Source organism: Ranitomeya imitator, chromosome 4, assembly GCF_032444005.1.
Source record: "Ranitomeya imitator isolate aRanImi1 chromosome 4, aRanImi1.pri, whole genome shotgun sequence".
Classification (NCBI taxonomy): Eukaryota; Metazoa; Chordata; class Amphibia; order Anura; family Dendrobatidae; genus Ranitomeya; species Ranitomeya imitator.
The window spans coordinates 420,208,090-420,223,536 of NC_091285.1; positions in this window are offsets into that span (position 1 = coordinate 420,208,090).

Genomic DNA, 15,447 nt, shown 5'->3' on the forward strand with positions numbered 1-15,447 from the left:
GGCTGCTGGTTCACCGTTATTCCACTTTCTCAGCACCTGTTGCTAGTGCTGTTGATGGTGCTGCTTGCCCGGTGGTTGGTGCTGTGAATGTGGAGGGTGCTGGTTCTTTTGTGGGTGCCGAATCAGAGGATTGGCCCACTGCTGCTCCTGCATCCTCTACAGTATCTCTTACGGATCCAAGACTGTGGCATCTGACTCTGATGCCGTCTCCCTGTTGCGCAGAAAACCATTCTGCAAGAAGCACACTGTTCGGGTTGGTGGATTGCACTAAAAAAAATTAATAATAAAGTGGAAAATCCAGAAACCATAGAGACTGCTTGTGCTGCCACTGCAGCAAGATCCACAGATGAAGTTGCCCGCTCGAGAGTGGACAACTCGCTCTCCAGCTGTGGAATGTACCGCTGAAGTCACTGCTCGTCTACCATTCCTGGCCAGACTCTGGTGCTAGTATACTGTTAGGGTTGGCGGATTGCATTAAATAAAAATAAATAATAAAAATAAAATCGCAACCCAGGGTCCACCATGCAGAGATGTGTAACTGCTGCTAGTGTGAACAATGGTGGAACAAAGCGGTGAGCGCTAACCTTAATCAGACTGTGTTAACTCCACACAGTATGAACAGAATGCAAAGTAGCAAGCTCAGTTACCTCATTGAGAGGTACTGCACTCAATATGCTGAATACTATACCCTGTTAAACATCACAGGGATGATAACATGTGGGTTGCGCTCGCTCTGCAACTAAACTGCGTCAATCGCACACAAGAATTAAGTACATGCTGAGCCAAAGGAAAGAACTAATGTGACGCTAGGTGCAAAGCCCTGATGCTTTCCCTAAGAGGTGTAGCCTGAGGGTTGGACTTTCTCTGTAACTCAGCTGTGCTAACTGCACACATGGAGACAGATCCTAAGCTAAGGGGTAGCTACCCAATCCTAACCCTACCTTGCCAACAAAAGAACTCTCATTGTATAGAGCGTCACGTGGAAACAGAGTGGTAGAGTATCCACTCGCAAACACCACACATAAGTGATACTAGCACATCTGCGTGTGCCGTTAAGAGCCTTTTAAACCCTAGACTCCAACCCAAACACTCACACCCAGCCAGCCGTGACATCGCCCACGGGCCAATCCAGAGCTGCCACATCACCAGAGTAGCTAACATCCGACCACCAATGAGAAGACGCCACATCACGGACATACTCATTAAGGTGATCTCTGGACTTAGACCCCAGAACCCAGGGCTGCACCAGATTATTACTGGTTCCCATAGACTGGGCTGGAGAGCCAGCAGTAACCAAGTGAATATCATGAGCATGAGCAAGACGCTGGGACCGATGTCTGTGCTGAGCAGCACCCGCATCAGCCGGACCTGAATGGGAGACCACAGCATCAGATAAGACTTGGGATCTATACTGCACAGCGGGAGAATCCTGACACATAATATTACCCCCCTCTCTAACATCCCCCGGCAACGTTTGCCACACTTGAAAGCCGCCACAAGCTGTGGGGGCATGGATGTGCTTTTGCTCGTCGGTCGAAGCTCCCTTTCGCTCCAACCACTTAGTGGTCTCTTTAGTACTAGTGACCACCCTGTTTGGAGGTATGTGCCCCAGAGTGACCCTCCGACTGAAGATTAGATGGTACACAGATCTCACCCGGGGGTACCTGGACCTTAAGACACTCACTCTCACAGAAACTGCCCCATTACTATATGCTCTCTATTGCCCAATCAATCTGGGGAGAATGAAGGTGCAGCCAAGGCATCCCCAGAAGTACCTCATCCATACCCTTAGAGATAACAAGAAAAGCGATTATCTCCTGATGTTGTGGAGATATAGTGAGAGTAAGAGGTACAGTCTGATCGAAAATCAGGATTGGAAAAATTGACCCATTAGCTACCCGAATGCACATTGACTTAGGAAGCATCACAAATGGAATTACCGAAGGTAGCAGACATGAAATTGCCCTCTGCGCTGGAGTCCACGCAAGCCTCAGCATTGAGAATAGTCTACCAAAACATCAAAGAAACCCCAAAGGCCAATTTGGAAAAGACGTCAACTGGAACTAGTGAGCCTCTCCCTAAAGCCACTAGACGCTGTGACTCCCTCTGATGTTTGGGACATTTATTAGCAAAATGGCCTGCAGGCAAAACAAGTTGGTTGTGGATGTACAGAGCGGGTAATTGATTCCGCTAGAGACATCCATGGGCTCTACAGGGTAATCAAGCTGAGTTGGAGGACTCAAAGGATTGGCAAAGTTCGGAGCCAACCGAATTCCATATCTACTCTGAGCTTGCTCCAATCCCCGCTCAGCATACCTAAGATCTATAAGCGTGGACACAGATATTAATTCCTCCAGAGTAGTGGGAATCTTCCTAGTGGCCAAAGCATCCCTGACATGATCTGTTAAACCCCTCCAAAAGATAGGTATCAGGACCTTATCAGGCCACTCCAACTTGGAAGCCAGAGTATGAAATTGAATAGCAAACTGTCTAACCTTGGACAAACCCTGAGTTAATGCCAGGAGTTGGAGTGCAGTATCAAGGGTTACTTGTGGCCCCAAAAAGACCTCTTTCAGGGCACCTAAAAAATAAGAGACGTTAAGAACCAGTTCGTCATCTCACTTCCATAACAGCGTGGCCCACTCCAACAATCTGCCTGACAAGAAGGAAATCACAAATCCCACCTTGGTTCACTCAGTTTTGAATCATGAAGCCAGTAACTCCAGGTGAATTGAGCACTGATTCACGAAGCCCCTACAGGCCTTGCTGTCCCGGAAAATTTATTGGGCAGCAATAAACGTGTTAATGCCAGGAGTTGGAGTGCGGTATCAAGGGTTACTTGTGGCCCAAAAAGATCTCTTTCAGGGCACCCAAAAAATGAGAGATGTTAAGAACCAGTTGGTCATCTCACTCCCGTAACAGCGTAGCCCACTCCAACGCTCTGCCTGACAAGAAGGAAATCACAAATCCCACCTTGGTTCGCTCAGTTTGGAATCGTAAAGCCAGTAACTTCAGGTGAATTGAGCAATGATTCACAAAACCCTACAGGCCTTGCTGTCTCGGAAAATTTATTTGGCAGTGAAAAACATGGTACAGATGAAACAGGTGCCGCAGCAGAAACCATAGAAACTGCTTGGCTGGCTGCTTGTACTGCCACTGCTGCAAGATCCACAGTGCCCGCTCGAGAGTGGACAACCTGCTCTCCAGCTGTTGAATGTACTGCTGGATTCACTGCTCTTACGCCATTCCTGGCCAGACTTTGGTGCTAGTATACTGTTAGGGTTGGTGGATCGCACTACAAAAAAATAAATAATAAAGTGCAATCGCAACCCTGGGTCCACCGTGCAGAGATGTATAACTGCTGTTAGTGTGAACAATCGCTGAACAAATGTATCCCACGCAGCGGGAGAATACAGACGCCTAAGACACACATTGATTAATATACCTTTTAACAAATTTGGTTGAATTTTTCAAAATATGTCAAACAAAATGCTAACAAAAGCTCAAACTTATGGGTCAAGATCCAGAATATAGGCCAGAAAATGAAGCAGATCTATATATATAGATAGATAGATAGAGATATATATATATATATATATATATATATATACACACATACATTTGTAATATATATGGCCTCTTTGTTGATGCCGCTGAGCCACTTTTTGCCCTCTGTTGCATCTCCCAACGATATGTATCCCGACAGCTGCACCACAGGTGGGTGATATCAATCACTGTTCACTGTTTTAAGAAAAGTGAAAAACAAATACTTTTTACTAATTGATATTTTGGTTAACTACGTTACTGTATATACATTCAGCAAAGTTTAACCTTCCCAGCAGATTGTCTAAGAAGTAAAATCTTTAACAAGCCCCCCCTCCCAAAAAAAAAAATGATTTAAAAAATATATGATTTAACTTAATTATTAGACAAGTGTACATGGGTCCACCTTAAAAAAAAAAAAAAAACATTGATTAATTGCTGACGTACAGGTGTGCATGAGCATTTCTGATAATTTCATTGCATTTTAAAAATGTCTTCTTTTTAATATTAGGTTTAAAAACAAGCAAGTGCATAACATATTATGGGCAGGGCCGTATTTGCCACTAGGCACTTGAGGGCACGTGCCTAGGGCGGGGCGATATGAGGGGGAGGCACCTGAGCAAGTTTAAAAAAAAATTTTTTTTTTAGTTCCAGGGTCACCAACCTCAGCCCCGGCTGCTGCGGGGGAGAGGGGGTCTCGAGCACAGGGTCACCCGCTATCAGGGCATTACTTGTTAGTGTGCATCTGGCGTCCAGAAATGGGTGCTGTACCTTTAAGCAGCAGCAGGCAGGCCCAAGTGCATCATGGTCCTGACGCCGGTCATGTGACATGCTGCGCGCTCTTCTTAATGTAGGAGCAGACTGCAGAGCTGAGCAGCATGTCATGTTTGTGGGAGAAGATACTGAAGTTGGCGGTGAGCAGGGAGAGGAAGCTGCAGAGAGGAGTGAGGTGAGAGAGGAGACGGGAGTCTGCTGATGTGAGTGAAGAGAGGGGAGGTTGCTAAGGGGAGAATATGAGAGGCTGGAGAGGAGATGAGAGGGGAGGCTGCTAAGGGGAGAGGAGAGGCTGGTGAGGGGAGGCTGCTAAGGGGAAGATATGAGAGGCTGCTGAGGAGAGGAGATGAGAGGCTGGTGAGGAGTGGCTGGTGAGCGGAGGCTGCTGAGGAGAAGAGAGGGGAGGCTGCTGAGGAGAGGGGAGGCTGCTGAGGAGAGGAGAGGCTGGTGAGGGAAGGCTGCTGAGGAGAGATGAGAGGGGAGGCTGCTGACGAGGGAGGCTGCTGAGGAGATGAGAGGCTGGTGAGGAGAGGGGAGGCTGGTGAGGAGAGGGGAGGCTGGTGAGGAGGAGATGAGAGGCTGGCGAGGAGAGGAGAGGCTGGTGAGGAGAGGGGAGGGGAGGCTGGTGAGAGGGGAGGCTGGTGAGGAGAGGGGAGGCTGCTGAGGATATGAGAGGCTGCTGATGAGAGTCTAGTGAGGAGACGGGAGTCTGCTGATGTGAGTGAGGAGAGGGGAGGTTTGCCAGGGGAAGAATATGAGAGGCTGGAGAGGAGATGAGAGGGGAGGCTGCTAAGGGGAGAGGAGAGGCTGGTGAGGGGAGGCTGCTAAGGGGAGGATGTGAGAGGCTGCTGAGGAGATGAGAGGCTGGTGAGGAGAGGCTGGTGAGGGGAGGCTGCTGAGGAGAGATGAGAGGGGAGGCTGCTGAGGAGAGGAGATGAAAGGGGAGGCTGGTGAGGAGGGAGGCTGCTGAGGAGATGAGAGGCTGGTGAGGAGAGGGGAGGCTGGTGAGGAGAGGGAGGCTGCTGAGGAGGAGATGAGAGGCTGGTGAGGAGATGGGAGGCTGGTGAGGAGATGGGAGGCTGGAGAGGAGAGGCTGCTGAGGAGAGGAGAGGGGAGGCTGGTGAGGAGAGGGGAGGCTGGTGAGGAAAGGAGATGAGAGGCTGGTGAGGAGAGGAGAGGCTGGTGAGGAGAGGGGAGGCTGCTGAGGAGAGGAGATGAGAGGCTGGTGAGGAGATGGGAGGCTGGTGAGGAGAGGAGAGGCTGGTGAGGAGATGGGAGGCTGGAGAGGAGAGGCTGCAGAGGAAAGGGGAGGCTGGTGATGAGAGGGGAGGCTGGTGAGGAAAGGAGATGAGAGGCTGGTGAGGAGAGGAGAGGCTGGTGAGGAGAGGGGAGGGGAGGGGAGGCTGGTGAGGAGACGGGAGTCTGCTAATGTGAGTGAGGAGAGGGGAGGTTTGCCAGGGGGAGAATATGAGACGCTGGAGAGGAGATGAGAGGGGAGGCTGCTAAGGGGAGAGGAGAGGCTGGTGAGGGGAGGCTGCTAAGGGGAGTATATGAGAGGCTGCTGAGGAGAGGAGATGAGAGTCTGGTGAGGAGAGGCTGGTGAGGGGAGGCTGCTGAGAAGAGATGAGAGGGGAGGCTGCTGAGGAGAGGAGATGAAAGGGGAGGCTGGTGAGGAGGGAGGCTGCTGACGAGATGAGAGGCTGGTGAGGAGAGGAGATGAGAGGCTCGTGAGGGGAGGCTGGTGAGGAGAGGGGAGGCTGGTGAGGAGAGGGGAGGCTGGTGAGGAGGAGATGAGAGGCTGGTGAGGAGAGGCTGGTGAGGAGAGGGGAGGGGAGGCTGGTGAGAGGGGAGGCTGGTGAGGAGATGGGAGGCTGGTGAGGAGAGGAGAGGCTACTGAGGAGATGGGAGGCTGGAGAGGGAAGGCTGGTGAGGAGAGGAGAGGCTGGTGAGGAGATGGGAGGCTTGTGAGGTGAGAAGAGGAGATGAGAGGGGAGACTGGAGAGGAGAAGCTGGTGAGGAGAGGGGAGGCTGGTGAAGAGATGGGAGGCTGGTGAGATGGGAGGCTGGTGAGGAGAGGAGAGGCTGGTGAGGGGAGGAGATGAGAGGCTGCTGATGAGAGGCTGGGGAGGAGAGGAGAGGCTGGTGAGGAGAGGGGAGGCTGCTGAGGAGGAGATGAGAGGCTGGTGAGGAGAGGGGAGGCTGCTGAGGAGAGGAGATGAGAGGCTGGTGAGGGGAGGAGAGGCTGGTGAGGGGAGGCTGCTGAGGAGAGGTGAGGCTGGTGAGGAGATGAGAGGCTGCTGAGGTGGCTGCATCTGGCAGGGGGAGGCTGCATTCGGCAGGTGGAGGCTGCATCTGGCAGGTGGAGGCTGCTTACAGGAGTGAGGAGAGGCTGCTGAGGGAAGTCTGCATCCTGCATCCAACAGGGTGAGGCTGAAGAGGGGGGTCAAACCTTGCAACCATGGCAGAATCAACTGACCATGTACTGTGTATGAGATCCACCAGATTCTCACATGACAACTAATGGAAAGGTTTGCTAAGGCTACTTTCACATCAGCAATTTTCTCCGTTCGCGGCAGATACTGCAGTTTTTCCGCATCTGCCACGTAACGTATCAGTTAAGGGCTGGCAACTCTGCGTTCAGCCTCATTCATTCCCTATGGGACTTGAGGAAATGTGCGGCACTTGAGGTTTTGCACTTGAGGCGAGACAAAAAAACACTGCTAGCAGCATTTTTTTTCCCTGTTGCTGCAAGTACCGCATTTGCCGGATCGCGGCAAAACCGCAAGTGCCTCACATGTCCGCAAGTCCCATAGGGAATGAATGAGGCCGAACGCACTGTTACCGTAAGTGATCCGTTACGGATGCGGAAAAACTGCCGCATATGTCAAAAATCGCTGATGTTAAAGTAGCCTAAAGGTACCGTTACACTAAATGACTTACCAACGATCACGACCAGCGATACGACCTGGCCGTGATCATTGGTAAGTCGTTGTGTGGTCGCTGGGGGGCTGTCACACAGACAGCTCTCTCCAGCGACCAACGATCAGGGGAAAGACTTCGGCATCGTTGAAACTGTCTTCAACGATGCCGAAGTCCCCCTGCAGCACCCGGGTAACCAGGGTAAACATCGGGTTACTAAGTGCAGGGCCGCGCTTAGTAACCCGATATTTACCCTGGTTACCATTGTAAAAGTAAAAAAAAAAACAGTACATACTCACATTCTGATGTCTGTCACGTCCCCTGCCGTCAGCTTCCCGCACTGACTGTGTCAGCGGCGCCGGCCGTAAAGCAGAGCCCAGCGGTGACGTCACCGCTGTGCTCTGCTTTCTGGCCGGCGCTGACAGTCAGTGCAGGGAAGCTGACGGCGGGGTACGTGACAGACATCACAGTGTGAGTATGTACTGGTTTTTTTTTTTTTTACTTTTACAATGGTAACCATGGTAAATATCGGGTTACTAAGCGCGGCCCTGCACTTAGTAACCCGATATTTACCCTGGTTACAAGTGAACACATCGCTGGATCGGTGTCACACACGCCGATCCAGCGATGACAGCGGGTGATCGGCGACCAAAAAAAGGTCCTGATCATTACCCACGACCAACGATCTCCCAGCAGGGACCTGCTGTTGGTCGCTGTCACACATAACGAGATCGTTAGCGGGATCGTTGCTACGTCACAAAAAGCGTGACATTGCAACGATATCGTTAACGATATCGTTATGTGTGAAGGTACCTTAAGTCACTGCCGATAGTGTCATACTCACCAATGGGGGAGGCAGCACGAAAAGTGCCTAGAGCAGCATAAACTCTAAATACGGCCCTGATTATGGGGTACTTACTCATTATTGTTTGCTACTCTCGGTGCTTGCCTCATAATTGGGATACATCTGCTGACAGTTGTACATCCAAGATGCATCCTGTCTCCTGTGATCTTGATAGGCTGGGTCTCTTTTGTCCCAGAGCTCAGGATGCTCCTGCACTAACGCAATTCACATCTCAACATTTAAGTGAGGTGCCATGGTTAGTATCTCTGTGGAGGCATGTGCTTTTTTTATAGGTTGCCAGGATAGATTTGGCTTACAACTTCTTGCATTGGGCTGATAAAATTTCCTGGGCCGATGGAGAAATTTATAAGAATATCACATGGCATTTGGATGTCTCAAGTGCCGTACGATTTTAAAATTTAATCCATTGACTTCTATTGACGAATACAATCCGACTACCAAAAATTGCAGATGAACACATAATCATAGAATAACATTGGTCCGAATGCAATCCGATTTTTAATCGGATTGCATTCATCTGATTTAATTGCAAGTGGGAGCGATCCCTAAGGCTACTCTTTTTTCCGTAATTCATACCTTACATTGATGCTCTGCTTCTTAAGGTTAGTCACAATGTTGCCCAAGCCCACTAAAAATGAACTGAAGTGAGAGCACACATAGATTATTATACTAATTGAATTAAAACATACAGAGCCAAAAACTTACAGTAATAATTACATTTGAATATGTAATTAAGATATTTTCACATGTAGTGTTTACAATACACATTTTCCATTTTGATTTGTGGCAGAAAATCCACAAATCAAATCATCATAAACCTTAAGCAGTTCGTTTACTGACGCTCAACAAATAAATAAGTACGGTAAATATAAAAGTATTCCTTAAAAAAATAGAACATTTTATTTAAAGTACATTTGAGATAAAAAGGAATATGGAGGAAGAATAAATTATTACACAAGAGGCCCCACAAAACATGGACACAAAATTGGCCTATCCAAACATTTAACCCCTTAATGAGCGCTGATATGCCTTTTAATGGCGGCAGTTAAGGGTACTTATGTCTCAGCGCCACTTTTTAACGGCACTGAGAAATAAATGTATAGCGCCCCCCAAAGTCAGAATTTTTCCAAGGTCTCAGCTACAGGAGGTAGCCGAGACCCCAGAGAACATGAACCGCGACCGCAAAAAAAGAAGTCTGATTTCCCATTTAATTTCTCTCTCCTCTGATGTGATCGCATATCAGAGAAGAGAAAAATGGGGTTCCCCAATTCCCTCCTGTACCTCCTGAATCCCCCATGAAGTCCCCTGGGCCGCCGGCATTTTCTTCTGGGAAGAAAATGGCGGGCGCATGCGCAATGCACCCACCGTGATCTGCCGGCCTGCACCTGACAACAGTAGTAAAATTTTCCTATTCGTTCATTTTGATCATTGTGATAGACCCTATCACAGTGATCCAAATAAATAAAATAGTAAATAAACCCCTCTTTATCACCCATTTAGTTAGGGAAAAATAATAAAATAAAAAAAAGTGTTAATTTCCATTAGGGTTAGAGTTGTGCTAAAGTTAGGGTTGTGCTAAAGTTAGGGTTGTGCTAAAGTTAGGGTTGTGCTAAAGTTAGGGTTGTGCTAAAGTTAGGGTTAGGGTTGGGCTAGGGTTAGGGTTGGGCTAAAGTTAGGATTGGGCTAAAGTTAGGGTTGTGGTTATGGTTGGTATTATGGTTAGGGTTAGGATTAGGGTTAGGGGTGTGTTGGGGTTAGGGTTAGAGTTAGAATTGTCGGGATTCAACTGTTTAGGTCCATCAGGGGGTCTGTAAACACGACATGGCACCATGATTCCAGCTAATTTTGTTTTCAAAAAGTCAAACTATGCTCCCTCCCTTCTGAGCCCTGTCATGCACCCTAACAGTGGCTTTCCCCCACATACGGGGTATTGTCGTTCTCAGGAGAAATTGCACAACAAATTTTGAGGTCCACTTTCTCCTGATACCCTTGTGAAAATAAAAAAATTGTTTCCAAAGTAAATTTTTTCGGAAAAAAGTAAAATGTTCATTTTTTTCCTTCCACATTGCTTTAGTTCTTGTCAAGCACCTGAAGGGTTAATAAACTTCTTGAATATGGTTTTGCGCACCTTGAGGGGTGCAGTTTTTAGAATGGTGTCACTTTTGGGCATTTTCTGTTTTATTGACCCCCCAAACTCACTTCAAATGTGTGGTGGTCCCTAAAAAATGTTTTTTTTAAATTTTGTTGGAAAAATGAGAAATCGCTGGTCAACTTTTAGCGTCCTAAAAATAAAATATGTTTCCAAAATTGTGCTGATGTAAAGCAGACATGTGGGAAATGTTATTTATTAACTATGTTGTGTGACACCGCTCTGATTTAAATGTACAAAAATTAAATGTTTTAAAATTGCTAAATTTTCAAAAATTTTGCCAAATTTCCATTTTCTCCTAAATGAACGAAAGTTATATTGAATACATTTTACCACTAGCATGAAGTACAATATGTCACCAAAAAGCAGTCTCAGAATCAGTGGGATACATTGAAGTGTTCCACAGCTTTAACTTCATAAAGTGACAGTGATCAGAATTGCAAAAATAGGCTTGGTCATAAAGTACCAAATTGGCTGTCACTAAGGGGTTAAAGACAGTAGGGCACCTTTTTTAAATACAAGCCCTAATCATGCACCACAATTATGAAAGCTATTGCTCAATATATACAGTGGGGCAAAAAAGTATTTAGTCAGTCAGCAATAGTGCAAGTTCCACCACTTAAAAAGATGAGAGGCGTCTGTAATTTACATCATAGGTAGACCTCAACTATGGGAGACAAACTGAGAAAAAAAAATCCAGAAAATCACATTGTCTGTTTTTTTAACATTTTAGTTGCATATTATGGTGGAAAATAAGTATTTGGTCAGAAACAATATTTCATCTCAATACTTTGTAATATATTCTTTGTTGGCAATGACAGAGGTCAAACGTTTTCTGTAAGTCTTCACAAGGTTGCCACACACTGTTGTTGGTATGTTGGCCCATTCCTCCATGCAGATCTCCTCTAGAGCAGTGATGTTTTTGGCTTTTCGCTTGGCAACACGGACTTTCAACTCCCTCCAAAGGTTTTCTATAGGGTTGAGATCTGGAGACTGGCTAGGCCACTCCAGGACCTTGAAATGCTTCTTACGAAGCCACTCCTTCGTTGCCCTGGCGGTGTGCTTTGGATCATTGTCATGTTGAAAGACCCAGCCACGTTTCATCTTCAATGCCCCTGCTGATGGAAGGAGGTTTGCACTCAAAATCTCACGATACATGGCCCCATTCATTCTTTCATGTACCCGGATCAGTCGTCCTGGCCCCTTTGCAGAGAAACAGCCCCAAAGCATGATGTTTCCACCACCATGCTTTACAGTAGGTATGGTGTTTGATGGATGCAACTCAGTATTCTTTTTCCTCCAAACACGACAAGTTGTGTTTCTACCAAACAGTTCCAGTTTGGTTTCATCAGACCATAGGACATTCTCCCAAAACTCCTCTGGATCATCCAAATGCTCTCTAGCAAACTTCAGACGGGCCCGGACATGTACTGGCTTAAGCAGTGGGACACGTCTGGCACTGCAGGATCTGAGTCCATGGTGGCGTAGTGTGTTACTTATGGTAGGCCTTGTTACATTGGTCCCAGCTCTCTGCAGTTCATTCACTAGGTCCCCCCGCATGGTTCTGGGATTTTTGCTCACCGTTCTTGTGATCATTCTGACCCCACGGGGTGGGATTTTGCGTGGAGCCCCAGATCGAGGGAGATTATCAGTGGTCTTGTATGTCTTCCATTTTCTAATTATTGCTCCCACTGTTGATTTCTTCACTCCAAGCTGGTTGGCTATTGCAGATTCAGTCTTCCCAGCCTGGTGCAGGGCTACAATTTTGTTTCTGGTGTCCTTTGACAGCTCTTTGGTCTTCACCATAGTGGAGTTTGGAGTCAGACTGTTTGAGGGTGTGCACAGGTGTCTTTTTATACTGATAACAAGTTTAAACAGGTGCCATTACTACAGGTAATGAGTGGAGGAAAGAGGAGACTCTTAAAGAAGAAGTTACAGGTCTGTGAGAGCCAGAAATCTTGATTGTTTGTTTCTGACCAAATACTTATTTTCCACCATAATATGCAAAAAAAATGATAAAAAAACAGACAATGTGATTTTCTGGATTTTTTTTTCTCAGTTTGTCTCCCATAGTTGAGGTCTACCTATGATGTAAATTACAGCCGCCTCTCATCTTTTTAAGTGGTGGAACTTGCACTATTGCTGACTGACTAAATACTTTTTTGCCCCACTGTATATATTAGTGTATAAGAGAATAAGAACCATTATTAACCCCTTTTTGACCTCGGACGGGATAGTACGTCTGAGGTCAGAACCCCCGCTTTGATACGGGCTTCGGCCCCATAGGGGTGGAGCCGCATATTCATTACTGTAAATGAGTGGCCCCACGTGACCGCTCATACAGTAGAAGGTGTGGCCAGGACAGGAAGCAGTGCCAGCGAGGGAGCGAGCCGGGTGAGTATTTTAAGAACAGCGGGCGGGCTCACAGGGGGTGGGAGGGGGTGGGGACATGGAGCTTTATTTTAAACACGAGAAGCAAAAAAAAAGGAATATTCATATCTTCTCTACAGCAAACGCTGCTGCAGGGAAGATATGAATGGCGGCTTCAGCACCAGATGCAGGGGACAGCGCTAAACTTTAGCGCTGTCTCCTGCACAGTGCGTGTGGTACCCAGTGGGCACTTGGGTGGCACACGTGTGCCGCACGTGTGCCACACTGATGTGCCACAGAAACGCATGGGCACACGGACACGGATAATTCCGGTACCGATTTTTCCGGTACCGGAATTATCTGGACGTGTGGGTCTGCCCTTAGTCTCTCTATAGAATGCCCTCCTGCCTTGATGTTTTGTCTTTAAAAAAACAGCCTGCAGTAATCACATTGAATGTAACATTATCAAAAGAGACCCAAATTGTACAGAGACCTTGAAAGAAGCGAGCTGATATTACAATGGGAGGTGTGTACAGTATAGTATTTTTTGTATTTACTCTGTCCAAAGCAGCAATTCTGCAGAAAAAGCTTCAAAACCTGAATTACAGTATAAGTAAAATGTTCATTATTCATACCCGTTGCCATTTAGAGCTGTAAGCAATGTATTTATATTAATCACATATGGAGCGTCATTAGTTCTATAATTCTTTCCAAACATCATCATCACTGTTCCCATTGGGACTCACAATCAAAATTCCCTATTAGTCTTTCAAGTGTAGGAAGAAAGTGATGTTCCCGGAGGAAACCCAGACAAATACAGGGAGAACATACCGACTATTTACAGATGTGGTCCCTTGTGGGTGTTGAACCCAGTGCTGCCCTAAGCAAAAAAATATGTTTTTTTTTCCTTTACTGTGAAACAAAAAAATAGGAATTTTAGTAGCTTCATTTTGCACTGAATATATAACCTAATAATTAAAGCAATGCATTTTAAGAAAGTAAAGGTCTATCAGTTTAAAGGGTTTTTCAAGTCACAAAATATAATTATTAATAATAATAATAATCATCATCTTTATATTTATATAGCGCTAACATATTCCGCAGCGCTTTACAGGTTGCACACATTATCATCACTGTCCCCGATGGGGCTCACAATCTAAATTCCCTATCAGCATGTCTTTGGAATTCACCTATTATTGTGAAAGGTCATCATTTTCAGATTGGTGGGCATCCAACACCCAGCATCCCCATTGATCAGTTGTTTAACACATAAAAACACTGTGCAACTGTGCAGCCAATAGGAGCTACTCTGTAGTATCCCGCAGCAGACACTACACACTGAAATGAGCAGTATAGTTTGTTTGAATTGTTTTTGTTTGGCCGTTGCTGCATCTTGTAACAACTGGTCTGCATATCAGAACTAGGGGAGTGACCAACACCTCTTATACAGTTATATGAAAAAGTTTGGGCACCCCTGTTAATCTCAATCTTAATGTTTTATAAAAAATTGTTTGTTTTTTTTGCAACAGCTATTTCAGTTTCATATATCTAATAACTGTTAGACACAGTAATGTTTCTGCCTTGAAATGAGGTTTATTGTACTAACAGAAAATGTGCAATCTGCATTCAAACAAAATTTGACCGGTGCATAAGTATGGGCACCCTTATCATTTTCTTGTTTTAAATACTCCTACCTACTTTTTACTGACTTACATAAAGCACTTTTTTTGGTTTTCTAACCTCATTGAGCTTTGAACTTCATAGCCAGGTGTATGCAATCATGAGAAAAGCTGCTTAAAGTGGCCACTTGCAAGTTGTTCTCCTGTTTGAATCTCCTCTGAAGAGTGGCATCATGGGCTTCTCAAAACAACTGTCTAATGATCTGAAAACAAAGATTATTCAACATAGTTGTTCAGGGGAAGGATACAAAAAGCTGTCTCAGAGATTTAACCTGTCAATTTCGACTGTGAGGAACATAGTAAGGAAATGGAATTACACAGGTACAGTTCTTGTTAAGGCCAGAAGTGGCAGGCCAAGAAAAACATCAGAAAGGCAGAGAAGAAGAATGGTGAGATCAGTCAAGGACAATCCTCAGACCACCTCCAGAGAGCTGCAGCATCAACTTGCTGCAGATGGTGTCACTGTGCATCGCTCAACTATACAACGCACTTTGCACAAGGAGAAGCTATATGGGAGACTGATGCGAAAGAAGCCGTTTCTGCAAGCACGCCACAAACAGAGTCGGCTGAGGTATGCAAAAGCACATTTGAAGAAGCCAATTTCTTTTTGGAAGAAGGTCCTGTGGACTGATGAAACCAAGATTGAGTTGTTTGGTCATACAAAAAGGCGTTATGCATGGTGGCCAAAAAACACAGCATTCCAAGAAAAACACTTGCTATCCAAAGTAAAATTCGGTGGAGGTTCCATCATGCTTTGGGGCTGTTTGGCCAATGCCGGCACCGGGAATCTTGTTCAAGTTGAGGGACGCATGGATTCCTCTCAGTATCAGTAGATTCTTGACAATAATGTTCATGAATCAGTGACAAAGTTGAAGTTACGCAGGGGATGGATCTTTCAGCAAGACAATGATCCAAAACACCGCTCCAAATCTACTCAGGCATTCATGCAGAAGAACAATCACCCTGTTCTGGAATGGCCATCACAGTCCCAAGACCTGAATATCATTGAACATCTGTGGGATCATTTGAAGAGGGCTGTCTATGCTTGGCGACCATCAAACTTAACTGAACTGGAATTGTTTTGTAAAGAGGAATGGTCAAAAATACCTTCATCCAGGAACTCATTAAAAGCTACAGGAAGCGACTAG